Source organism: Tenrec ecaudatus, chromosome 3 (assembly GCF_050624435.1).
Source record: "Tenrec ecaudatus isolate mTenEca1 chromosome 3, mTenEca1.hap1, whole genome shotgun sequence".
In the NCBI taxonomy this organism is placed as follows: domain Eukaryota; kingdom Metazoa; phylum Chordata; class Mammalia; order Afrosoricida; family Tenrecidae; genus Tenrec; species Tenrec ecaudatus.
In genome coordinates, this window is record NC_134532.1 from 154175540 (window position 1) to 154201029 (window position 25490).

At 37.7% G+C, this 25490-nt stretch overlaps 1 long non-coding RNA gene across 1 annotated transcript in view; it reads left to right on the plus strand.

The window, feature by feature from the left end:
- Window positions 1–4568: 4568 nt before the first annotated feature.
- Window positions 4569–25490, plus strand: part of LOC142443630 (uncharacterized) — a 121629-nt gene continuing 100707 nt past the window's right edge. The window contains exon 1 of the long non-coding RNA XR_012783520.1: window positions 4569–4633. This is a non-coding gene — a long non-coding RNA (uncharacterized LOC142443630). The remainder of the gene's footprint in view (window positions 4634–25490) is intronic.

Sequence of the window (25490 nt, forward strand, 5' to 3'; positions counted from 1 at the left end):
TTCATTTCTCTAGGAGGTGTCCCACTCTACCCCCTAAGGTTTCAGGCTTTATCGTTTATCTAAGTGGCCTGCTTACTCTCTCCTGCACCCTTGGACAGTTAACAGGTTTAAAGGAATTTTTACCTTACATCAAACTAAATCTCAACAGAGGAGATCCGAAACCACGCTACATTTCCAGTGTTTGATTTTAACCGCAGGCTAACTCTTTCACTTCTCCATCAGCTTAGCAAGAGAACTTTATTTAGAGACTTTAGGAGGAAGAAATCCTTACCAGCCGCATGGCCTGGTTCGGTATCTCTTGGCTATTATGCATACCAAGACTTTTCAAGATTTCCTGCATACAAAATTCGTAGAAACTTCCGCTGAGGTAGCAAAGCATCATGGGAAATGTAGTCCCAAGACATTGTCGTGGAATCTGCGCATGTGCAGGCCAAATCACGACCACTACTCCCTTGCCTGGTTTCGCCGTTTACGGTCAGAGAAGAAAAATTATTCATGTACCAAGTACAGCCAAAAGTCCCTTTAGAGAAGGTGAGACCGCGTTTTGCTAACTTTGGACATATTTTGAGGAAAGACATGTTGTTTGGTTAAGTAGTGTCAATGGAAACAAAGTTTTCCTCCAGGAGATGGATTTGACAAGGTAGCTGTCAGACTGGCCTCGAGAGGAGAATCATGAGAGTGATGCACTATCAAGTTATATTTTGCTCTGTTATGCACCAGGTGTATCTCAGAACGGACTCAGCTGAAACGCAGAAGAACAATTTAATATTACATATAGTCTGGCCCACGACTGACTGAGTCCCCATGGCTCTGTGGGGTTCAGCACCGGGGATTTTATTTTTAACGTGGAGTGGACCTATGGCTGAAACCTATGCCGAAGGGCCCTGGCCTGAGGGGTAACAGATGGAGGGAGTCTAGTGGAAGCCGCGGGCGCGGCCCACGCGAGCTCGGGCTGCTCGGCCATTCCCTGCGAGTCTAGCGGACAGGCCTGCTTACGGAGGCGCAAAGCCAGGCGGCCTCTCCGGGAGCAGGGTGGGTTTGAACTACTGACCATGCAGTTTGCGGCCCAACGTGTAACCACTGTGCTCCCAGGACTCCTGGTTTTGGGAAGTAGACATATTTAAGTTACCAGACTGATCCATATTAAAGTGAGGCAAATCTTGGTCTCAAATTCAGCCAACCATTGGCCAGATTTTGTAAGGGGGTATCTTTTTCAGTGTAGATTTATACTCCGGAAACAAAGCACTTAAGGGCCTTTAAGTTGGCCAATGCATTCTTTCTACCTCTGTCCAAACAGAGGAATGGAATGGATTTACATTCATTCGCACGTAGATATGCATTGACCAACTTTCACCAGGTTATGTGGGCCCTTTTGCCCTGTGTCGGATCTTATGCTCAGGAGACTTTAGTCCGGATATCCTGCAGAACATCACATGCTTCTCAGACGGAGGGCCTTAGTAGTGAGTGATAAGCGTATTGAGGCTCTGGGTATTTTACTTGCTGTCTAGACGCTGGAGGCTAGTCCCTATGACGTGTTGGGAGCTTCCATAGGAATGGAATGGTTCAGAGATGCAGTGTTCTGAGGCACGGTGGGACATTTCTCTCCTGCTCAAGGACATAGTAAAGAATACATTGAATGCATTCACCCACCTTTCTCCTCACAATGCCAAACACATATGTGGATCTGCTCAAGTTTTAAGGCATTTCCAAATGTAAACATTAAATTTCAGATCTTCACCTCGATATGATTCCTAGTTCTCTTTCCCTCATCAAAGTCTGGTGCTCCTGACTGCATCAGTTTTTACAATCCAGCAGTCTGGCTCTCTTTGATCTTCATATTATTCCTTATGTAATTTGGACGCTATTCAGTCTTGTCCTTCACGCCACACAACTCATTATTTTGTGTCTTTCAATGTCTTTAACACTTTCCCCCTCAAACCATTATTTCCTCTTGACTTTTGTGACTAGTTTCTTAGTTCATTCACCATTGCTCCTTTTTAAAAATCCCCTTTGCTTGCTTCTTTTCTAAATTTCTCGAATGATTCTGCCTTTGTGATTCCTCTTTCATCTGTTCATCCCCTTCCTACTGTTTCCATATTCTCATCGTCTGATCCTTTTCTAATACCCATCGATGTACAACGGAACCTGAGCCGCAGGACAAATGTCCTCTGGCCTGCTACTCGTGACAAAGATGCTATGAATTACACGGTGAAGCATATGCACTCCTCTCGAATGCGATTGTTCTTTATAAAAGGCCAGGGTAAGTAGAATGCTATCCTTCCTGGGTCACTGCAATAAATATCTAATTTGTTTCTTCATTTCAGATATAGACACTCCCCCCCCCACCAGCTCAACATTATTTGTGGGTGAAGAAAGAGCTTGAGTTCTGTGTTAGACCAGCCAAGCTCAAATCTGTACTCTTCACTCACCAACTATATGTCCTCTGATACTTGATTAAAAGCTAGGCGCTTCAATCTCTTCATCTATAGAGCCACTATAAGGATAGGAATCATCTCATGGGTTATAATATATATCAAGCTATTAGAGTAGACGTGGCACAATGTAAGCAGTCAATAACATGTGGAATTATGTACAGTTTTTCATAAAAATCCTTAATGAAACATTTTTAATGGTCTCCTTTAAAAATGTAATTGTTTAATTTCCTCATCTTGCTCTCATCGACATTAAACCTATTTATTTATTTTTATTCTTTTCAAATGTATGTCTTACTAAACTATGATCTCTTGAGGGGAGGATTGCATTAACATCTCTTGTAGCTTCTGTCACAACTGATTTCATATGGTTATTTGTTTTTGACGAAGTGCACAGGTGTATGAAAGCAAGGACATTTATTTTTGACCTTTAAAATACTTTAATATGATAGAGTTGTATGCTCTTTCTTTTCCTAATGTAAGTTTAAAAAATTGCGTGTGAAGTGAATTTTTTTCATATACTGTTTGTGACTTAGATTATATTCTTCATGATGTACAGCCATTCTCACCGTTTTGTTCTGGGTTGTTCTTCCTCAAGTAGCATACCTTCACTGCTACCCAAGGTTCCTATTTAACCCTTTATGTCGCTGTTGTCCGTTTGATCCCATCCATAAAATAGCAGAATGTTCAAGGCAGACATTTTTTTTACTTGTTAAGTCAAACCATTGTTTGTTTTTAAGAAGACTTCAATGATCTTTTTGGTTTAAAGTTTAAAGATGCTCTCAGGTCAGTCATTTTAGGAGGTCATACAATGTACAAGGCTCCAGCAAGTATGGAGTCCGTTGAATCTGAAATTCTATTCTGCATGTTTTTCTGTTTTGTTTAATCATTTTATTAGGGGCTCATACAACTCTTATCACAATCCACACATACATCAGTTGATGTATGTGTGGATTGTGATAGGTAAGCATTTTTTGACTCATACTTTATTATTGAACCACCTGGCGTGGTGAAAGATGCTCTTTCAATGCTATCATTCTACAGAGGAGTAAATAAGAGATCGATACACAGGTAATCCAATGCACACAGATTATTTAAGAAAATGATTGCAGGGTAGCAAGATTAAAAATAGGAACAATTAGAACCCACATTCCCGTATTTTTGTTGAAACAAAAGTAGATGCCAACTTTTTCCTCAGCGTTAGTGGAGGTGATCATAAAGCATAACAGTATTCAGCTTTTCAGTATCTGAAAAAACAAAAAAAAACATAAATTAAAGACTCATGAACTTTAAAATAGCTTGCAATTATATGGTTGTGAGCTTAAAAGCTAACTATGCTTTACAGTATTTTGATTTTGGGAAATTTACATCAATTTTCATAGTCTCCATTTCCTCATCTTTAAAATGCAAACAATCACATCTGCTTCACGGGATTGTTTAATGAAATCATTAGATAAAAGTTAGTATGAAAAAAGTTTAGCTGAACAATAACACCTGTGATACTGTGTTTAACAATTAGGATCTTTCATTGTGATTTATAAATTATGTAATTGGGACAATTCTTCCCATTTTCTTCATAATTAGGAACTCATATTAAAAATATAGCAACACATATTTTATTATTTCATCACTATTCTTCAAGATCATGTTATATCATAATATATATGTTGCAATTAAAGTTATAGCCAGATAACTCATATTTGAGTTGTGATTTTATTTATATTTCTATATAGAAGGCTAATTAGAATAATTGGTAAACTTATTCATCATTTATTGTCTTATTGGAGTGGGTAGATTCTGAAAGAATGAGGTCAGCAGTTTTTTAATGTGAAATACATGCTTTGTGGAGTTAAATAGATATTGAAGTGTAAAATAATTTTAATTCAATAAGAAACCTAATTAAAATTGAGTTTTCCAAGATAATAAAGCATATATTAGTATTGGCAACAGAAAGTCAAAACATTCACTAAATCTTTTGTTTATTTCTTTTGTAAGAATATACATTGGCCATTAGAAATTAATGACTGAGAGGGTCAATAAAACCAAAATTGGTTTCTTGGAAGAAAAAATTAAGTATGAGCTTTTAATCAATATAGGAGAGTTATAATGTTTATTTCTCTTTTTAGGAAACAAAACAACAACAACAACAACATCAACAACAATGAATCAAAAAAATCCACCTGTCCTTATTTAGTCACTCAGTAAGTCTTTTGGAAAATAACATTACCTTAATTCTTCTGTCTCCTTACAATTTAGTGGATGAGTTGTATTATTCGAGAGTTGAAGAGCTTACAGAAGTGTGTGTTGCTGCTTGGTTGGCAGCAAGAGTGGTATTAGCTGCTGGAGCAGCTCTGGTGGTTTCAGGCTGGAGAGTGGTACCATGAGTGGTGGAGGACTCAGGAGAGAGGGTGGCGGTGGCAGAGGTGGTGGTCGTGGCTTCTGTAGCACTGTTGACCGACACCGCAGCTATGGCGGCGCCCGAGATGGTGTTAACTGTGGTTGCCGGACCACTGGAAGTGTTGAGTGGTGGCTGAGAAGTAGCCTTCACAACATTCTCAGGTGAGGGTGTAGGTTTGGGTAGGGATTCAGGTGGGCCTGGGGGACAGTGAGGATGGTGGGGGCCGTGGGAGCTATGGGGGCCGCCGGGACGTCTAGAACCTCCAGAGCCACGTTTTCCAAGAGAACGAAGCAGAACTTGAGCTTGTCGTACAGATTTTGCAAAATGTCTGTGGAGTTCTTGAGGTAGACCTCGTACAGCTCGTGACTGAAGAGAACCAGATTTAAAATGTTCTTCAGAACTCTCTCTGGACTTCAGAGAGAGAAGATAAAAGTAAAGTTGTTTATATACAGATAGGACTCATAAAATAGTATATAAGCAGGTTGTTACATATATGATGTATAATTATATGACAATATATAAAAATTATATATAGAATATCTATCTATCTATTTTTTGTTTTCAGTAGCTGTCAGTAGCTCTGACTCATGGTGGCCCCATGTATGTGGAGCACTGCTTCACAGGGTGTTGAGGCTGTGATTTTTCAGAAGCAGACTGGGAGGCCTATTTTCTAATATGCCTGTGGGTGAGTTTAAATCTCCAACCTATTGGTTAGCAATTGAGCCCTGAAACATTTGAACCACCCAGGACTACTAAATTTATAGACTGTATATATAATTACTATTGTATATGAAAATCTCTATATTTCCATGAAACACACACATACATATATGATAAGCATAAAAAGTTTGTGGAGGAATTCCATGACCTTTTTATTCCAATTTTTAATGGATTTTTAGAAGCCCATCTTATCATCATATCTGTGTGATCAACCTTACATTGTTCTATAAGAGATATGATTAGGAGAAAAATAATTTATTCTATCATGGAATAATTGTGTAACTTCTTAACTTTACGCCTTATTGGAATGATTTACATACTGAAGAGTTTTTAACATGTTAAGGAGCTCACATTATTTCCCAATCAGCCTAATTATTATATTTGCAAGTCTATGAAAAATATACAATGCAAAGGTTCTATAGTCTCTGTAGGGTTTTTCATAGACTTCCAAATATAATAATTAGATTATTGTTATTTTTGTGTGTCATAGAATTGAAAATAATTGCCCTGTAGAGTGTCCTAGATTATTGCTTTTAGGGGAATAGATTAAACAGCTAGGGGATTTGAACTACTGACCTTTCATTTAGCAGATGAGAAGCTCACTATTGAACCAACAGGACATTCCCTGAATCTAGATGGTTGACTCATTACACACGATACAGACACTAATGACTGGAAATGCCTTAGATGCATCAGTACATTTTCCTCTGTGTAAGTCTCTTTCTAACAGTGCTATGGACACATTTGCTTTCACTGTTTTTTATTTTATGGGTTTTTCATGACAGTCTCAGAATTTTCAGTCAGGCCACATACTCAGCTGCTAACTTAAAGGCCAGGAGTTTGAAACAAAAGCATCCAAAAAAGGGGGGCTAGAGATCTGTTTCAAAAGCAGTCCATGCTTTGACAATGCTTTGGCGCACGGTTCCATTCCAACACAGATAGTGGAACTGATGTGACAGAATTTTGGGTTGTTTTTTTTTGAACAACAGTATAATGAGACATGTTTTCAGGGAACACTTCCTACTGTGCATCCCACCTCCAATCTGACATCTGTTGGGGATGGTAAGAATTGGAAATGACAGAGAGTAAGAACCGCCAACAGTAACACTAAAGGGTCATTCCAGATGATTTTGAATTTACTTCTCTTCTCCAATGAAAACTATGAGTTTTCAAAAAGGAACTAATTTTTGCAGGGTCATAGGGAATGCTCCTTATAAAAACCAACAAAATATAAGAAAAGAAACAATCTACCTTGAAGATAAATGTGTAGATAATGTTTTGGTACTGAAGTCTGTGTAAACTTTGTTTTTCATGCACCCATCTGCCCACTACAGAGTAAGACAGCTATAAAAATCAGACAACTAGAGGAAAGCTTTTGGTTTCCAACAAACTCTTTTTATTTGGTTCCTAATCTTTGCTATTTAGAACACTTTCCAAAATGACCATTTTCTAAGGCTGGGAAAAAAAGAAACTGTTTTTATCTTAAAGGTCCCTCATGCCTAGCTGACTTTGATTATGATTGAAAAAATTAACTTTGAAACAAATTTAAATACAACTTACCTTGCTGTGACTTTTGGGTTTATGTGCATCAGCTGACTGAAATGGAACAGATAATACAAATATTTAGACCGAGAGTATATATGGTACTTAGAGCACACTGCTTGTAAATAGTTTGCTGAGGGCAAGGTGTGATTGGGTTAAGAATGGAAGCATGGTTCATGGGATGAGGCTTATAAGCTGAGGAGTTTGGTGGATCATCCACTCTTTCCAATTTCCCGATAGCACCAGACATGGCTCTGTTTTTCATTATAACTATCATTTACGCATGTGCCGAGTGTGGAGGTTCTGTAACCAACATCTTTAGGAACCTGACATAAGGAAAACAACCCTGTCTTAGATAGTCTCTGAAACAGAGCTTTTATCAGGTAGGAAAACTTCCTTGCTGTATTTTAGCATCTGCAACAAGAGGCAGTTTCCATAGTAGTGTTCTTAAGACACGACTGTTTATGAAATGATGCTAGATTATGTTTGCAGCACTGTCTTAGACAACATCTACTTCTTTCTTAGCTAATGTAACCTATAGGAAAAAGATAGGTTAAAATTATGAAGTGTGTGTGTGTGTGTGTGTTTTGTTATGTTGTTAGTGTCATTGAGTTGGTTGGGACTTAGAGCAACGAATGTACAATAGAGTGAAACAATTGAAACAGTGCTTGTTCAACCCTATGTGCAACAGAACGGAGCACTGGCCAGTCCTGTACCATCCTTACAACTGTATTTGAGCCCAGTGGTAGGGCTTCTATACCAACTCAATCTGTATGTAGACACAAAAGCATGCGTTGATGAAAGCCATTGATTTTGAAAAAAGGAAAAAAAATAAACTAGTTTTTGGATGATATAGGATCTTAGGAAATGTACCTTATAAAGAATCAACAAAAATACTAGAAAAACAATCTACATTGAATATGCAAATACCGTAATGTTTGGAACTAAAGGCTGTGTTAAATGGCTGTTCATGAACTAAATTGTCCTATCCCCACTGAAGATTAATACACATGCAAAAGACAGACAATTAGTATTGGGAACTATGCATCATGATTAAGTTTTCTCTATCTTATTCATGTGAAATCCCTTACATTATTAAAAATACATTTTATAATGTTCTTGTGATCAGATTTTTTCTTCACTTTTTTTTGAGTGAGGGCAGAGATAGTCTACCAAAGACTAAATATTATACAAAAACATTCCACTAGAGCTAGAATCAGAATATGCATTTTAAGCATCACAACATAAGAAATCCTGCTTCCATGCAATTAGAAATTTACAGGTGGCCAATATGTGCAGATAATATAAAGTGAAAACATAATAATTATATCAAGGCCAACATAAAATCATAAAGAATGTTAAATAAAGGTCTTGGGCTGATATAAAATGAAAACATGGTTTGTGAGACATAAAAAATACCACAGTCCAACAAAAAATTATTTTCCCCAATGTCTTGGTTTTTAGACAGGTCCCTGTTTGGGAGGGTTTTTGTTTTTTCAGGGCACTGATTCAGGAAATTACACTGTATGGACCTCATCCACTCTAGTTCCTTGGATATGCTTTACCATTTTATTTTCAGTGATTAAGTTATATTAATTTATTTATCACTATAGTTTTAAATGAGAAGAAGACCCACACATTACAGGGCAAGGCATGAAGGTTAGTAATATTTCCAAAGGGATTAGGTAGTTAGGAACTTTTGAGGAGGGATTTTGTACATGGGGAATGCTTTGAACCCTAATTTCCCGAATGGCATCTAACACAGCAACCTATTTGATATTTACCAAGATGCAAGCAGTAAAGTTCAGGAGGACCACAATCAGGGTGAGCGTCTTCATCTCGTCTTTGGGTATCACAGGACTAGACAGTCAGAGGTGCTTTCTTAGTGGCGAGACAATGAGATAAATATAATTTTACATTTGCTAAATTTTAACTCAAAGAAAAACATTTGTCTTGGCTATGGCAGGACTACACTTTCACATCTATGGCATAGTAGGGACTCGTTACAATTTATTAAAAATAAGAATCCAAAATAGAGGAGCAAACAATAAAGATAGAAATTCAAATAAGAATATGAATAGGTGTGATTGAACGTTTGAATTATATGCCAATAAAACTGCTGAAGAAACAAAGAGCCCTGAAAAGTATAAATTAAAAAAACTGCAGACAAAGGCTAGTTCTTGTTTCATTGTCAAGAAAACACTTATTAAGATCACCCTTTGAGCTACTGCTTTATAGCTGCTAGGAGTTCTGGTGGTGTAGTGGTCATGCGCTGTGCTGTGAGCCAGCTGGTCGGCAGCTCAAAACCATCAGTGGCAGAAAGACAGGGCTTTCTTTGGTAAAGAAGTTACAGTGTCTGAACCCACAGGGAGTCGCAATGAATCAGCATTGACTCTGCGTCAGTTAGTTTTGAGTTTTTTGAGAACATTACTTAAGAAAGTAAAGTAAAAATACAACAGAAAAATACAATAAAAATACTTAAGAAAGTAAAGTAAAAATACAATAGAAGTGAAATGGATACCCTTATACACTGTTTAAACAATGATGCTTAGTTTCTATAAATCAAACACTTGAAATATAGCAAGAAGCTTGTATTAAAATTGTCTTATGGTTTTTATATATTTATAAAGGTAAAATTTTGGCTTATAACAGAAATTTATATTTAGAAATATACAATTCTATTGATTTGTTATCAATTTTACTTATATTATTAATGAGTAAATTCAAATACTTTAATATGTTCCACCTTTCATTTCCATTTGATGTTATTATTCATGCTAGATGCTCTTATTCAGACAAAATATAAAAAAACCCACAAAACCCCAAAAAACCACACACAAACCCCCTAAACTCTCCAGTTGGAGCTATTGGTGACTATTACAAATATGCCATTAATTCATGATTTTATAATAATATAATTCAGCGGTAAATCTATTTTTGTTTATATGCTAACACATATTTAGCCATATCCTGTCCCAAATAAGAGAAGTGGCCAATGAAAGAAATTATTCGTTAGTTATTTACGCTTACTAAATTATAACTTCAAATGTGACTGGTTTTCAAGTTAAAACATTCAAATCAGGATAGCAAGCGCATACTAGATGGAGAATCGTGTCTTCTAACAGTGACTATAAACTGTGGGCCACCTACTTGTGACGTTGAGGGACAGAGAATTGGGCTAATCATCACAAAAGCTGAGTTTCAGTTGACCAACATTAGGTAATCTCTTGAGGCCTATTTTTCTAAAACCCAGGCAATTAGTTTATTAGCTTGATAAAGTTGTTAGATTCTAATACTTCAACTATAATAGAAAGAATATTAATAAATGCATTCCCATCTTGCAAAGTTGTAAACTAAATAAAATGAAAAATGCATTTAAATACATATGCACCCTTCCCTTTATAATGAAATATATAGATAGAATGATTTCTTGCACAACTTAGTAAGATAGGATTTTCAGCTACTAAGAGCACTATATTTTCTACAGGTACAAAACCAAAATTTAATATCATATGAAAAAGTGCTCTCCAAGAGGGCAAGTTATTTTAATTATTATTTTTTGTCACCAAAGTTATTATTTTAATGAAAAATGGGAGGACGCATAGGCTGAAACACTTGTGAAGACATCTTTATTTATTGTTATGCTATTTTCTTCAAAATGCATCATCCACTAGATGTCTGAAAACAGAGTCCATTATGTTACAATATTTTCATGAGTCAGAAACTATATGGCATCAAAGTTGAAAGAAAATGGATTTTGAAGTCTTTAAAAATGTCAAAAGTTACCGTAATCAGGGATATTTCTTTTCATCGAACAGTGGTGGCCTTGCTTCAGCTCCCGGGGTCTGGAATCTCAGAGAAAGCATGCAGTGGGCCGTCCTTTTAAATGGCCTTATTCTCTGCTTTATCCCTTCTACTTTGTTCCGTTTGCTAGGCAAAATATTATTATGACTTGCTTCTGGGCTAATCTGCTAATTTCAGAAACAAAAGAGGAGTGATATAATCTTTAAAAATTGACACTTGCCCTTTTCAGAATCATCATGGCTAATTAACTTATTTATTCATCAGATAAAGAGAAGGCTTATTTTTTATAATTCAAATATAATACTTTGTTTCAATATTTTCACTTCATTTGGAATGTTTTCTGAAACACCTTGCTTGCTTAGAATTTCCCTTCAAGCCATGATTACTGACAGCACTGTCATAAGTAGCTATGTTCTTTACAATATCTGCCTTGCTATGAGCGCTAATGCTATTGGCTAGGAGGGCACACAAAGGATTTGGTGATTACAACCTCGTTTGAGTTCATCGTTAGCCCTTTAAATTACAATGCTTTATTCAAGTTAATTTTTAGAGATTGCAAAAATGAATTTAAATATTAACAATATGAAAGTGACTTCCAACATTACTGTCTTTTTGGGCTTTGCTTTACGTAAAAAAGTAACTGGGGCTAACGAACCATTTAACATCCTTTTGAACAAGCATTTCATAATTATTCGCTAATTAGATTGTAATAGAAGCCACAGTAATTGTCATGTTCAGAAGAACAGTGCCAGCCACTGAGCTGTACAAAATGGGAACATGGAAGTAGTTTGGCTTTTGCTTTTATTTCCACTAAGCATACAATGCAGTTCTTTACCTGTACGTCAGAAAAACATCATCTAACTCTATGTGAAGGGGCAGCTAATTAGCAATCACATGTGAAATGCTTTCAAGTTAGCTATGAACAATGGCATACTCATCGTCTGCTGGCCATCAATTCACACCATAGTGAATTTAAGATCAGAGGTGGACTTCCAGATTCTTATCCTAATGCTGAATTTGAGGATGCTAGACAGAATGTCACCTTGGAAACTGTTTTTCAACTCATCTCTACCTTTCTTTTAGAAAAACTGATGACAATCTGTGGTCACCATTAGTTGGAATCAAGTCAATGGAAGTGAGTTTTGAGTTTGTTTTTCAATTACAATGAGAACAAAATAGAAATGGAGAAATGGAATGCAGATCTAGATCTGTGCACTTTTATATCGGTAGCTATTTTGTGTAGGAGGAGACTAAGCCTTGAGAAAAAAGTAGCTAGGTCAGAGAGAGTATATTGTTTCCATAATTTTTCCCTCTAACAAAATATTCTTATGGATGCATAAGAGAATTTTGGACTAATTATTTGGGTACACATAAGCTGCAGATAGACTGGGTTGTTGTTATTTGGTGCTGTGTCAATTCATCTTATCGAGAGGTATCCTCTTTTTCAGTGCCCTTCTACCAAGCATGAAAACCTTTTCCAGACACTGCTCTCTCCTGCTAACACGTGCAAAGCATGTTTCTTGCTTCTCAGAAGGGATCTGGTCTTGCTTCTTTCAAGCCAGACTCATTGGTTCTTTGGCAGTCTGCAGTATTTGCAGTATTCTTCACCAGCCCCAGTGTTCAAATGCACCAATTCTTCTTCAGTCTTCTTTACTCAATGTCCAAATTTCACATGCTTGTGAGGTGATTGAAAATACCATGCCTTGGCCCAGGCACAACATATTCAGAGACTATCTTGTTGTTGTTTGGCACTACGAAGTTGGCTCTGACCCTTTGTGATCCTAGGCACAACAGAACAAAACCCTGCAAGGTCCTGTGCCAGCCTTAGGCTTGTTCCTATGCCCGAGCCTATTGATGCAGCCACTGGGCCATTCCATCTCCTTGAGGCCCTTCCTCTTCTGTGCTACCCTTCTACTTTACCTACTAGGATATCCTTCTCCAGGAACTGGTCTCTCCTGACAATATGTCCAAAACATGTAAGACCCAGTCTTGCCCTCCTTGCCTGTAAGGAACACTCTGGCCTTACTTCTTCCTATACCGATTGGTTTGTCCTTCTAGAAGTCCATGTAATGTATTTTGAATATTCTCAAGCACCACAATTCAAATTCGTCTTGGTTTTCCTTATTCAGTGTCCAACATTACCATGCATATGATGCATTGGAGAATCCCACGTCTTGAGTCAGGCTCACCTTAGTCCTCAAAGTAACATCTTTAGTTGCCAAACTGTAAAGAGGTCTTGTGCAGCTGATTTACCTAAAGCAATATGTTTTCAATCTCTTGACTGCTGCTTCTATGAACATTGATTATGGAGCCAAGCAAGAAAAAACCCTGGACATCTTCCACACTTGTTCCATTTATCATGATGTCACCTAATGGTCCAGTTGTGAGGACTTTGGTCTTCCTTCCATACTGAAGGCTTCTATCCTGGATTTTCATCAGCAAAGACCTCAATTCCTCCTTATTTTCAGAAAGCAAAATTGTGTCAGCTGCATATCTCAGGTTAACAGGCCTTCCTCCACTCCTAATGTTCCATTCTTCTTTGTAAAATCTAGCTGCTCTGAGTATTTTCTCAGCGTAAAGATTGACTAAGTATGAGAGGATGCGCCCCTGATGCACATCCTTCCTGAGTTCAGACTATGCTCTTTGCCCCTTTTCTGTTCACACAGCTGCCTCTTGAACCATGAACAGGTTCCACATGAGCACATGTAGTGTTTTGGGAGTCTGAATCTGTTCTACTGTCTAGTTAGGGTTCCTCCTTAGCAAACCCACTGCCCCTCAGTAGATTATGACTCATAGCAACCTGAAAAGACAGTCTAGACGTGCTCCTTAGGACTGTAAATCTCTACAGGAGCAAATATTCTCAAATTTCTCCTGCCCTGTGGCCGGTGGTTTTGAACTGCTGACTCTCTCTTCCCCAGCTTGCATTTATTGTACTATGCCACCAGCACTTTTTAATGACTCTTTCTCCCTTTTACTCACTGCCATTGAGTTGATTTGGACTCATAGTGAACTTATGGCTCAGGGTAGAATGAGTCCTGTGGATTTCTGAGGCTGCAACTTTCTACAAGAGTCGAGAGCCATTGTCTTTCTCTTGCTGAGTGGCTGGGCACTTTTGAGTGGCTGACCTTCAGTTAAGCAGCCCAACCTTTAATCTGTTATGCTACCATGGATCCTTATGGCCCCTCACTCAACTCAAACTCAATCATTGAGCTGATGTCAACTCATAGGGACCATATAAGTCAGGGTACAACTGGCCCGGTGGGTTTTCTAGACTCCAATTCTTTTTGAGAGTAGAAAGGCTCATCTTTCTCTATAGAAGCAAGTAGTAACTTGGAACTGCTGACCTTGGGGTTAGCAGCTCAATGTGTAACCATTATGCCATCTGGGCTCCCATGACCCCTTAGGAGGAAGTAATCAGATAATGCTGCTTACTCACAATATTCTGGTTATGCCTGTTGTTTTAGCATCATTATTAATCCAAGATGAATGGACATAGTGGCTGCAACAATGGACTCAAACATAACAATTGTGAGCATGGCTCAGGACTGGGCACTGTTTTGTTCTGTTGTACATAGAGTTTCTATGAGTTGGAACTGAGTCAACGGTTCCTAAGAACAATAGTAATGCAAAACAAAAGCAACAACAAAACACAAAACCCCCAAATTCAAATTCACTGCCATCTAGTTAATTCAAAATTCAAAAGAGTAGGACTTCCCTTTGCATGTTCAAGACTTTAAATGTTTATTGGAGCAGATAGGCTCATGTTTCTCCCATGGAGTCACTGGTGAGTTTCAACCATTGATCATGTGGTAAGCCGTTCAATATGTAACCCATTAGGTAGCCAAGGATGCTGCTTATTAATATTGCCTCCTTTAATCTCAACAGTTTGGAAAGTGTTCTGATTTGGATGATAAAATATTAGTAAATAAATTTAGCCATTAAGAAGGAAATGTGACAAATGAAAATAAATAAATGTGGGGGAAAGGACGGCCCCCCAACAAATCATCATTGGTCCAGTAGGTGCTATTGAACGGCGATAATAAGTAAAGATTATAGTTAAGTCACAGAACATAAGAGATAGTAGAGAGATTGAAGTAATGGAGCCAGACACAACTCATGGTAGCGTGCTCACCTCAGCCCCGCTTAGTGGTCCTTGTAGGGAGACCCAGAGAGAGCCAGTCGGCTGGAGATCCCATTTATTGCTAAGCAAGGGTTATTATATCTACTTAGGGGGGCATGATTACAGGTAACCACACATTACAGGAAAGGGCTGTACAATAGGTAATACAAGCAATAGGAGGGGGATATACAAAAGCGTAACAGGAAGGGGATGGGCTAGGGGTGTAAACATGATAGGAAGGGGAGGTACTAGGGGAATACATGTGACAAGATGGGAAGACCCTAGATTCAATATGGAAGCCTAACCTTGGTCACTCTTGGGTGGGTTTGACCTCTCTGGGTTCTCTTTCAGGGAAACAATCTACTACTGTCCTTATCAGAAGCGAGTGGGTCCTACTTGTGTGATAAACAGTGGTCATTGCTTGCTCTAGATGGGTGATAACCCTTAGGGAGAATAACCCCTGATCTACTTCTGTTGACCTCCAAGTGTATAGTCATTTGCCATGTGCAGCAAGCAGCCAAACTTGGGATATATTTGGGGGAGACAACTTGTGAGAAATCCTTCTGTTTCCCTCAAATAAAGACTTGTCATACTATGTATATCAGTTTTGGATCTGAAAACTTAATTCCACATAGGAAACACATAGCCCAAAAAGGGAAATAGAAAAAAGAAGATGGGTGTGGAAGAGCTTTATATAAAAGAACAATAGTATATTGAGAAAACACTCCAGCTCTATGTAGATCAAGTCCATAAGTCCGATATTAGCCCATAGTCCAATATCAGTCTATAAATTCCTCTTCAGACTCACCCAACACACACAGTGACACTGAATGTAGGAAGATCACAGGCAGTGAGTGGAAAGTTATGGACCCAGTGGCAGTGGAAACATCTCAGTGCTGGCAGAGGTCTCCACGTGGCTCAACCTACGCCAGGGCTCTAGCTCCATCAGTGTAATTCCATGTGTCTTGTCAGCAGGAAGATGAAGCAGAGAGTATGTGTGTGTGTCCTACCTCCAGGGAAGAAGACAGGAGTTCCCAGAATCCTCAGGAGAAGGCCATGCCCACACAAAAGCCTCAATGGCTGTGATATGATTGACAGGCCAGACTCCACCCCTTTACAAGTTGACAGATTAGTAACTGCCACAGGCTGCTAACAACAAGGTGGACTGTTCAATGCTACCAGCTGCTCCTCAGGAGAAAGATGAAGCTTTCTACTCCTGTAAAGTATTATAGTCTCAGAAAGCCACAGGGGGCAGTTCTACCCTCTCCTAAAGGGTCACCACTAGTCCGAATTGACTTGATGGCAGTGAATGAGTATACAATGAAGCCAGATAAGGGACATAGGTTTTGGAGTGCTCAAGTATGAATTTAAGGATGATCCAGGGTGAGTGTAGTATGTTCAATGACCTGAATCAAAAGGATAACTTGATACTCTGGAGATAAGAGTATTATAATTAGGATTTGAGAGAAAAACTGACACAAGCAGCTGAGGAGATTGCATTGGTAAGAGGGTTCCAGGTGCATTAGGACTTGGAAAACATTGTGAAACCCTTTGAATGTATACGTAGGAGTGACATCTTCATCTTACCACATTTGCTTGACAGAACTTTGGGGAAAATAAGTGGAAGTGTGGATGGAAGTATTGGATTCCTGAGATATTTAACTTTTGTATTAGTTGCATGTGAGGAGTAAGAAAGAAAATGTGAAAGATGATTCACCAGTTTCTGGTTTAGACTAATGTGCAGATAATGTCTTTTACTGAGATATGGGGTGAAGAAAATGAGTGGTTTGAAGGGGGGGGGGCAGCTGTCAATTTCAAATTAGACCTCTGTTCTATTTTGAAGGGCATGTAAGAAATCCAAAAGAACATGTCAATAGTGTTGTGGAAGTAAAGATGGCAGACTCAACATTTAGCAGATTTAAGTATTCCCAGTGAGACATGTATCTTTGCTTCCTCCTAATCTGCACCATGCAGTAGGACCAGGGAAAGCGAAGCGCACACTCATCAACACACACTAGTCCGGGCTCGGTACTTTCAAGCCACAATGTTCTTACTGCATCCTCCTCTAGTAGAACCAATTTAGCAACTTAAATATGTGGCGGTGAGGGGTCTTAAAGCTGGTCTTTGTTATTGTGGTTAAAGATCCCTTATGGCTTGAAGAAGAATTTTGTTCAACAGGTTGGAGGGGTAAAGGGATACCATGGGCACTGTGAACAAGGCTCCATATGGGCAGGGGAAGCTTTGGACAGAGTTCCTATGTGTTAGTAGGAACTTGAAAGGAGATCTTGTGACACAGCAGCATCTTTCATCCAATTAATACAATTAAATATGATAGAAGATGTGATTGAAGAATAGAAATAGTGTTATACCAAATAGATCACTATACTTGAGATGACAATATAGATAACACTTGAACTGAACCTTGAAGACAAAGATTTACTAGGTGAGCTTGACTGAAAAGCATTCTAGGAGGTGGGACTACACTGAGGAATTACTCAAGAATTTCAAACAGATTGAACTCTTAGTTATTGGAATGCTTTGGTTTTAAATGGAAAAAAAATCAACCTAAATGTGTTTAACTATAAGAGAAAGATAAAATATATAGTATTTCTGGTAAATCCACACCAGGTAAGGATTGATGTATCATTAGACTATAGTTCAATTTATCTTCACATTTTTTTGGTGCTAATTTCCTCAGTATTGGCTCCATTCTCAGGTGGCTGACTCCTTCTGATTCCAAATGCCTCTGATATGATGAGTCAACTTTCCACACAAAAGTTCCTTTCAAAAGCTTATTTCCCAGAAATTCTAGCAAACAAACACTCCTTGTGTCCTTTTATTGTGATCAGTTATATACCTATTCCTAATGGACTGTAACAAGGCAAAGGGACACAGGGTGACTAGCTTGTTTTTAGAATTGGAGATGAGTTCTATCTCACTTTAATAACACATGTGTGAAAGGAGAGAGGTTGTTTTACAACGGAAATATAGGGTGCATTTTTAAGTACGTTCAGGAATTGGGAACTAAGTGAAAACAGTGGATGTCAATTATGATAACTCAACTATAACACCTTTCTATTGTTAGAAAACATTTATACACTAGGTACTGTTGAACTCAATAAGGAACCCAGCTGGTGTTGTGGGCCAGATATTGGGCCACTAACGAATGGTCAGCAGTTCAAACCTACAAGCTCCTCTGCAGGAGAAAGATGTTCCCATCTGACTTACAGTCTAGAAATCCTACACAGGGATACTATGAGTCAGACTTCATCCATAATTCCAGCAGTGAGCTACTCACAGTGGATCCCTTAAATGAAATATGAATCTATAAAAATTCAAAGTGACTAAAAATGAATTGGAATGTATAAAGCTCGATATTCAAGGAGTTAGTGAGTTGAAATGGACTGGTATTGGCCATTTGGAATCAGAAAATCATTTGCTTTACTATGCTGGAATAGCACAATCAAGAGGAATATCTCACATTTATGGTTCAAAAGGACATCTCAAGGCTTATTTTGAACTACAATGCTGTCTGTGATAGGATAATGTCTGTCCCCATCAGAGGATCCAATCAATACAACTATTATTCAAATTTATATATAAAACACTAAAGCTAGTGATGAAAACATTTAAGAAGTTTACCAACAGGTTCAGTATGAAATTGATCAAACATGCATTGGTAATTATTGGCTATTGGGACACAAAAGTTGGAAACAAAAAGGAACAATAGTTGGGAAATATGTTTTTGGTGATAGACATGAAGCTGGAGATTAAGTGATAGAATTTGGCAAGACCAATGACTTGTTCATAGTAAATACTTTTTTTAAACAAAAGGCAACTTGACACACATACTTCTCCAAATGGAATTCAGAAATAAAATTGACTACATCTGTGGGAAGAGACAATGAAGAAGCTCAATACCAGCAGCTACAATAAGGCCTGGGGCTGACTGTGCTCTTATGTAAGTTCAGGTTGAATTTTAAGAAAATGGAAACAAATCCAGGAGAGCCAGAATACGACCCTGAGTCTGTCCCACTTGAATTTTGAGAAGATCTGAAGAACAGATTTGGTACAGTAAACACTAATGACAGAAGAGCTGATCGGCTGGAGGTTTATATCAAGAATATCACACATGAAAAAAGTAAGACATCATTAAAAAGCAGGAAAGAAAAAAGATCAAAGTGGTTGTCAGAAGAGGCTCTAAATTTTGCTCTTAATCATAGAGCAGCTAAGGCAAATTGAAGAAATGATGAAAAGATATGAACAGGTTAGCTGGAGAAGACAAAGTAAAATCTAATGAAATGTGCAATGATTTAGTGTTGGAAAACCAAAATGGAAGAGCCTGCTCAGCATATTTTAAACTCAAAGAACAGAGGAAAGAACTTCAAGCCTTGAGTTGCAATATTGAAAGTTTCCCCAGGAAAAATATTGAATGATGCAGGAAACATCAAAAGAAGATGGCAAAAAAAATAAAAAAAGAAGATGGCAATAATATAGAGTTATGCACCAAAAATCGTTAGTTGACATTCACCATTTCAAGAGGTATATGTGAACAAGAACCAATGACATTGGAGGAAGAAAGCCAAGGTGTACCGAAAGAATTAGCCCAAAACCAAGGCTACAGGAATTGATGGAATATCGATTAAAAGGTCTCAACAAGCTGAAGCAGCATTGGAAGCGCTCACTAGTCTATAGCAGGAAATTTGGAAAACAGTTCTTTGGCCAACTGACTGGAAGAGATTTATATTTGTACCCATCTCAAATACCCAACAGAATGCTCAAATTGTAGAGCAATATCATTGGTAATTCATGCAAGTAAAATTGTGTTGAAGATCATCCAACAATGGTTGTCGCCTTGCATTGACTGGGAACTACCAGAAGTTCAGACTGATTCAGAAGAAGACAGGAAGCAAGGTCTATCATTGCTGATGTCAGATGGATCTTGGCAGAAAGCAGAGTATACCAGAGTGGTGTTTATTTGTGGTTTCTTGACTATGCCAAGGCATTCAGCAAAGTGGATCAGAGCAAACTATAGATAGCCTTGAGAAGAAGGGGAATTCCAGAACAGCTAATTGTGCATAACCTGTGCATAAATCTAGAGGCAGTCATGCAAACAGAACAAGAGCACACGCATAGTTTGAAATCAGGAAAGGTGTGTGTTTTCCCCCACACCATATTTATTCTATCCATATTAGTAGTGATGTATCCTGAAGAGCATTTTATTTGCAGTTGACAGGATACAAGGGCAGAGGTAGGTTGTCCAATTGACTGCAAACAGGCTTGAAAAAGAGAGTGGCTGTAGGAATGGAGAGAGAGACATGCTATTATAAGGAAGTAAAATAGTTTATTGCCCACCTGTTAACACAAAGCAGTCTGAGTTTGACCTTGGGTGTTAGAGTCACATGAATATGAATTGAGCACTGTCAGTTACTAGCTTGGTTTTCTTCTGCCAGTGACTTTCTGTAAAATGCTTCCCCTTGGCCACTCTCAGTGTCAGCTTTGACTTTCGCTTTGTCTCACACTCCTTTCTTGGGTTTTCACTGTTTGTATGTTTGACAATAATTTGTCTAATATCCTATACTTTATTCGTTCTAACTTTCAGAGATTTCTTCTTGGCCCCACAAATTCCATTTTCCCTCAATATTTGCATATTCAAGACCATGTTCCTTAATGATATTTAATGAAACTTTCAAGCAAGGCAAAACTACTTGAAACCACACGTTTTCAATACTGTATCAGGTGCCCCCTTTTTGAAAGTCCGCTGTCTTCTAGCCACCTGGGATCTTACTGATTCTTCTTCCTGGGCGCTAGCCAGTTTGGCCAGACTTCCGCTCTCTTCCCTCTTTTTACCCAGCCCTATTTTTAAACCCCAAGCCCTGGTGGCGTAGTGCTTACGTGTTGGGCTTCAAGTTACATGGCCGGCAGTTCGAAACCACTAGCATGTCCACGGGAAAATATTGAACTTTCTACTCCTGTAATCCATTACATTCTCAGAAACCCACAGGAGTCACTGTGAGTCAGCACTGACGCCATGGCAGTGAGCTTACCTTATGTTGTTGTTAGCTGTTCTTGAGTCACACTTGACTTATGATGACCCCATGGAAAGCAGAATTTCCCAGTTGTGGTCTCTTGTGCTTTCATTGGCTGGCCTTTTAATATAGAATAAACTTTTAAATAAGTGTATTCTAGTCTGTCTTATTCTGGAAGCTTGGAAGAAACCTATTCAGCATCACAGCAACATGCAAACCTACACAAGAACAAGCAGTTGTTAATAAAATATAAATAAAAAAACATATTTAAAGCCACCATCACCACAACTCATAGTGACGCTGTAGGGCAGAACAAACCTGCCCCTTTGGGTTTCTGAGACTGAATATTTATGGGAGCCGACACCCTCATCTTTCTCCACTGCAGCTCGCAGCCCAATGAGCAGCCCCGGGTCCACCAGGGCTTCTTGCATTGCCACATGGGAGGCAGACATTTCACCCCAGAACCGCCACTGCCCTCTACCTGCTTCCAGTGACATCGTCTTGTTGAAATATCTCACTTGGATTCTGTCGCTTCCTGGAGCCGTGTTTGTCACGAAGGCCTTCAGTGCGTTTTGGACTTCCTTTTTCAGTACCATGTGGTTCTTGATCATATGCTACCTCTTGAAATGGTTGAATGTCGACTAGTTCTTTTGTCGTACAGCGAATCTGCATATTTCTCCCGCACATGTCCAATATTCATTTAGTTCATTACAATAGCAGAAAGGGCTTTTAGGGTGTTTACAACATAGGCACAAAATAAACTCTTTGTAAGTGAAAAATGGATAAGCTATTTTGTGTCAGACGTTGATAACATTCTATAATATTAGTGATTATTTTTACCTAGTGTAGGAAACAAAGGAAAATGAGGAATATGGAATAGCTCCCAAGTTTTCTAGCTGATGGTGTTGGCAATAGTTCATCCCTTTGCATATTGTATATTCTGTATTATGAAAGAATATTTGGAAAATGCATGAAAGCACAGAGCATAAAACAAAATCACCTGGAGTTCCTTTGTAATCAGTGATGTGTACATACAATTAATTATTTTTTCAGTTTTGTGTTTTGTCTAGGCAACAGTCACTTTTCTATTGTTAAATTTATGTATGTGAAAATTTAATCTGCATATCACATTGTAATATATATGAAGTTTGTATATATATGAAAAATTTCTGGCTCATGGTATTGACAATACGTGTACACACATATATTTGTATATAGTGATACAGATATATAGAAAAGACTTACCTCTTGCTATTTCGCCTATTCCAACTCATGACAAGCCCACATTGCCAGAGTGAAACTGCACTTCATAAGGTTGACTGATTTTTCGAAAGCAGATTGCCAGATCTTTCTTCTTAGGCACCGCTGTATGGGCTTGATCCTCCAAACATTTAATGATTAGTGCCTGAATATTTTAACACCTAATGTGCTCACGCCTATATTTTTATATAAATATTCTTAAGTGGTACATGTTACAGCTTCACAAAAATATACCAAAATATAACCAATTCCTTGTCATTTGAACTTTAGATTGTGTTCAGTGTTAAACTCCCTTACCTGTTGCTTTTCAGTCAATTCCAACTCATGGCAAGTCAGAGTGAAAGGGTGCTTTATGTGGTCTTCAATACCTGATTTCTTGAAAGTCGACTGCTGGACCTGAGTGTCTTAACCATTTTCACCACCTAGGTATACACACACACACACACACACACACACACACACACACACCAATTAATGTGCTCACTCCTATAGTGATTGAATTTCTATATAAATGTTCTTAAGAGGTACATGCTATCGCTTTACATGGATATATCAAAATATAACCAATCCCTTATCATTAGAATTTTAGATTGTGTTCAGTGGATCTCCTTTATAAATTTGTAGTATAACATCCTTGAGTCTAGTTCTTTGATACCATCGTTGCATTAAAATCTATGAGAGTGATCGAGTAGCAATTAAGAGAGCCGGGCTCTGGAGCGAGAGCGCCTGGACTTGAGGCTTTCTTTCCTGCATGTTAATTGTGAAGGCGGGGTCTGTTGTGGAGCTTTTCTGATGCAGTTTCGTTATCTGTAGAATGGGTATAACAATATGCCTTATTACAGGGTTTTAAAGAAGATATAAGGTTATTCTGCATGCAAAAACAACAATGCTTGCCTCTGATGCATTGAGTCGGTCCCGCCCCACAGCACTATGTGCACAACAGAACAAAGTCCTGCGCGGCTCTCGGCTGTCTTTACACCTGCCCCTATGCTTACCTGTAGCTGGGCTCTAAGAACTCTGAGCTGCCTCCATGGTCTCTTTTCAATGCTTAAGAAAATTCTTAATTGTGAAACAGCTAAACAGCTAGGCCAAACTTTAAATATTTTTAATGCTGATTGCACATATTGTCAAACTGCTGCCCAGAAAACTTGGACAAATATGTCTTAGTTAACAATAAATATTTAAAAACATCATTGTTAATGAAAAATGTAAAAAAATGTTTTTCTTTTCTTGAGTACTCTCAGCGAATTTTTAAAAATATTTTTATTGGAAATTTGTATCACATGAATTATCTTTCCTATTTCTACTGTTCATTGAAAAAGTTTTCTTTGTAAGAATTTTGCTGGGTAAGTAAAATAATCTTTTTATTGCTATACATAACACAATCTTTCTCTTCAATTATGACTTGATTTTAGCTTTCTTACATCTTTACAAATTTTAAATATATATTTTCCCTTTATTAAATGTTTAAGTAGATGCTTCAATCGTATTTTGATAAATATAAATGTAGTTTTCCTTCTTAGTTTTATATAATTTTATTTTCCACTGAAAAAGCTCACTATTAAACACAATTCTAATTCATAGCAACCATAACACTAAGATCCTTAATTTGATGGAATTTGTTTTAGAGGATGGTCTTAAATAGTACTTACATAAAATAATTTTTTCACCAAATGATCAGTTAAGGCATGATTTATTGACCGTCATGTCTCAAGGTTTTGCAGTCTATGTTTTAAGTAGGATATTTTTTATGATAAAATGTATTTCTGAGTTTGAATATGCTTCTGTATTTGTTTATAGACTATCTGTTTGCTGAAGTAGAGTCAGCAAAAGCCAGGGGGAACCTTCCATGAGTTGAATGGACCCAATAGCACAACAATGGACTAAAACTTGAAGATGGCACAGCACTGAGTGGCAGGATTTCATTCCCCTACTCATAAAGTCTCCATGAGTTGAACCCAGTCTGCAGCGACTAGCCCAAACAAGACAATTGTCTATCCAGTGATACACATTCTTACACCTCATCTCTCTGAAACATGCCCTTTGCTTTTCATCCATTATTTTCTTCACTTTTGTTTCTCTCTTAATAGAATAAATTTATGAGTTGCTATTCATTAATACTTTGAGTTGCTAACTGCAAGATCAGTGGTTCAAACCCACCAACCTCTCTGATGAAGCATCATGCACCTGTAAAGATTTACAATCTCAGAAACTCTTAAAAGTAGGTCTATTCTGTCCTATAAGATCACTGTGAGTCCTAATCAACTAGGGAATGGATTAGTAGGCTATATATTAATTTGTTCTTTAAGTAAACTATGGATTTTCATTTTCTTTGTATCTCTCCTAATGTGAACATTCTATGCTAGTATAACAAACACAACCACACATAGTAATTCAGTTGCGGTCAATTGGTTTATTGAAGAGAAATCAGTAAAGTGAAAACAGACCTATTTAAAAAGTCTGTGTCAGAAAAGAATCAAGCTATATGTCCTTCAGTAGCTAACCAAAATCATAGGAAGAATAGGAGACTCAATGTTTAACACCTGGAAAAAAATGACAATAATTCAGGAGTTTTAAAATAAAATAAACTTGATTAATATGTTTACACATAATAGTTTGACAAATGTACGTTTGTAAAATACTATTTTACCTTATCTTACATACATCAGAACCAAGAACTTTGTTTATAGTATATGTACCTCACCTGTGGGTACTGAGTAGTTACTGAATAGCCTTAATTATTTTGTGAGTGAGGGTTATATATATATAATATTAGAGTGCATATATTTAATAGAAGAAAATCATTAGTTGTGTACTAATGGAACAAAATCTGGTTGGCATTAGCATATGCATTTTAGAAAATCTTTTAATGATTTTTAAAGATATGTTAATTAAATTCTCTCCATTTCCTTATAGCTCATTGAAATACACTATTTAGGATAAACTAAAATGTACATCGTTAATTTTACCATGAGGTGAGCTTTCGATATTTTTCTTTGTTCATGTCCCTCAAGACTAGGACATTGGACATTTTCTCTCAAAATAGTTAACTCTTGGGTGACACCATGAAACTTTATGGTATGAGGGGAACTCTTGCACTGCTTAGTTTTAAACGTTTCTATAAACATATCCAGCACGATGACTTATATTTCTAAGTAGTACCATACTTGCCTTACAATGTTCAT